Here is a 3,066-nt window from a genome sequence, read left to right on the forward strand (position 1 = left end):
TGGCATGTATGTATCCGGTGGTAATACTGGAAGACAGAGTGCTTTGGGCCACAGCCAAGACTCATACACTAGCTATGTTCAAGAATCAATATACTTAACTAGGAGAATCAATAACACTATCTGAGTTCTGAGTTCTTATAGATGCCAATCATTCTGAACTTCAAAGGATAGAGTGAGATGCCAAAACTGTTCGGAGGCAAAAAGCTACTAGTCCCGCTCATCTAATTGGAGCTATGTTTCTTTGATATTTTGGAGTCTATAGTATGTTCTCTTCTTTTTATCCTATTTTGATTTTCAGTTGCTTGGGGACAAGCAACAATTTAAGTTTGGTGTTGTGATGAGCGGATAATTTGTATGCTTTTTGGCATTGTTTTTAGTATGTTTTTAGTATCTTTTAGTTAGTTTTAGTATATTTTATTAGTTTTTAATTAAAATTCACTTTTCTGGATTTTACTATGAGTTTGTGTGTTTTTCTGTGATTTCAGGTATTTTCTGACTGAAATTGAGGGTCCTGAGCAAAAATCTGATCCAGAGACTGAAAAGGACTGCAGATGCTGTTGGATTCTGACCTCCCTGCACTCAAAGTGGATTTTCTGGAGCTACAGAAGCCCAATTGGCGCGCTTCAACGGCATTGGAAAGTAGACATCCTGGGCTTTCCAGCAATATATAATAGTCCATACTTTGCCCAAGATTTGATGGCCCAAACTGGCGCTCAAAGTCACCTAAAGAAATTCCAGGTTAAACGCCGGAACTGGCGCCCAAACTGGCATGAAAGCTGGCGTTTAACTCCAGAAAAGGTCTCTACACGAAATTCCTTCATTGCTCAGCCCAAGCACACACCAAGTGGGCCCGGAAGTGAATTTTTCTGTCATTTACTCATTTCTGTAAACCTTAGGACACTAGTTTACTATTAATAGGATCTTTTGACATTGTAACTTTACCTTATGACCCCATAACATTTTGTACACGTTTCTTTCCACAGTATGAGCCTCTAAACCCCATGGTTGGGGGTGAGGAGCTCTGCTGTGTCTTGATGGATTAATGCAATTACTACTGTTTCTTATTCAATCATGCTTGCTTCGATTCTAAGATAACACTTGTTCTTAATCCGGATGAATGTGATGATCCGTGACACTCATCATCATTCTCAACTATGAACACGTGCCTGACAACCACCTCTGTTCTATCTTAGATTGAGTAGTTATCTCTTGGGTTCTTTAATCGGAATCTTCGTGGTATAGGCAGGACCTGATGGCAGCATTCAAGAGAATCCGGAAGGTCTAAACCTTGTCTGTGGTATTCTGAGTAGGATTCAATGATTGAATGACTGTGACGTACTTCAAACCTGTACCCTACTGGGCGTTAGTGACAGACGCAAAAGAGGGATTCTATTCCGGTAGGGGAGGGAACCAAACCGGTGATTGGCAGTACTGTGACAGAATGCGTGCATTAGCTTTCACTGCGAGGATGGGAGGTAGCCATTGACAACGGTGAAACCCTACATGAGCTTGCCATGGAAGGAGACTTGCGTGTTTGATGAAGAAGACAGTAGGAAAGTAGAGATTCAGAAGATGGAGCATCTCCAAAACCCCAGCCTATTCTCCATTACTGCAAAACAAGTACCTTTTTCATGTTCTTTTGCTTTTTACAATCAATCCTGATAATTTCTGATATCCTGACTAAGATTTACAAGATAACCATAGCTTGCTTCAAGCCGACAATCTCCGTGGGATCGACCCTTGCTCACACAAGGTATTACTTGGACGACCCAGTGCACTTGCTGGTTAGTTGTGCGGGATTGCAAAAGTGTTATTGCAATTTCGTGCACCAAGGACCTTGTTTCAGTCATGAAACTTTGAGTGGTTTTAATTAGATCAGAGACCATGGTTGCTAAGTCAGAGGGGTTCTGCTTAGCATTCTCTGTCTGTTGTTGAGAAGATGATGGAAAAGGCTTGTTATTGCTAAACCTGTTTCTTCCACCATTATTATTATTGAAACCTTGTTGAGGTCTCTCTTGATTCTTCCATGAGAAATTTGGGTGATTTCTCCATGAAGAATTATAGGTGTTTCCATAGGGTTCTCCTAGGTAATTCACCTCTTCCATTGAAGGGTTTTCAGGATCATAAGCTTCTTACTCAGGTGAAGCTTCCTTAGTACTTCCAGGTGCATTTTGCATTCCAGACAGACTTTGAGAAATCAAATTGACTTGTTGAGTCAATATCTTGTTCTGAGCCAGTATGGCATTCAGAGTGTCAATCTCAAGAACTCCTTTCTTCTGACTAGTCCCATTGTTTACAGGATTCCTTTCAGAAGTGTACATGAATTGGTTATTTGCAACCATTTCAATTAGCTCTTGAGCCTCTGTAGGCGTCTTCTTTAGATGAAGAGATCCTCCAGCAGAGCTATCCAAAGACATCTTGGATAGTTCAGAGAGACCATCATAGAAAATACTTATGATGCTCCATTCAGAAAGCATGTCAGAAGGACACTTTCTGATCAATTGTTTGTATCTTTCCCAAGCTTCATAGAGGGATTCTCCATCCTTCTGTCTGAAGGTTTGGACTTCCACTCTAAGCTTACTCCATTTTTGAGGTGGAAAGAACTTTGCCAAGAAGGCATTGACTAGCTTTTCCCAAGAGTCCAGGCTATCTTTAGGTTGTGAGTCCAACCATATTCTAGCTCTGTCTCTTACAGCAAAAGGGAATAGCATCAGTCTGTAGACCTCAGGGTCAACCCCATTAGTCTTGACTGTGTCACAGATTTGCAAGAACTCAGCTAAAAACTGATGAGGATCTTCCATTGGAAGTCCATGGAACTTGCAATTCTGTTGCATTAGAGAAACTAACTGAGGCTTAAGCTCAAAGTTGTTTGCTCCAATGGCAGGGATAGAGATGCTTCTCCCATAGAAATTGGGAGTAGGTGCAGTAAAGTCACCCAGCACCTTCCTTGCATTGTTGGCATTGTTGTTGTTTTCGGCTGCCATGTGTTCTTCTTCTTTGAAGAATTCGGTCAGGTCCTCTAAAGAGAGTTGTGCTTTGGCTTCTCTTAGCTTTCTCTTCAAGGTC

At 41.3% G+C, this 3,066-nt stretch overlaps 1 non-coding gene across 1 annotated transcript; it reads left to right on the forward strand.

Moving 5' to 3' along the window:
- Positions 1-2,471: 2,471 nt before the first annotated feature.
- LOC130952476 (small nucleolar RNA R71) lies at positions 2,472-2,579 on the forward strand. The gene has a single exon (XR_009074656.1). It is a non-coding gene; the product is annotated as a small nucleolar RNA R71 (small nucleolar RNA).
- The last annotated feature ends 487 nt before the right edge of the window (positions 2,580-3,066 follow it).

The sequence above is a fragment of the Arachis stenosperma genome, chromosome 9 (assembly GCF_014773155.1).
Source record: "Arachis stenosperma cultivar V10309 chromosome 9, arast.V10309.gnm1.PFL2, whole genome shotgun sequence".
Classification (NCBI taxonomy): Eukaryota; Viridiplantae; Streptophyta; class Magnoliopsida; order Fabales; family Fabaceae; genus Arachis; species Arachis stenosperma.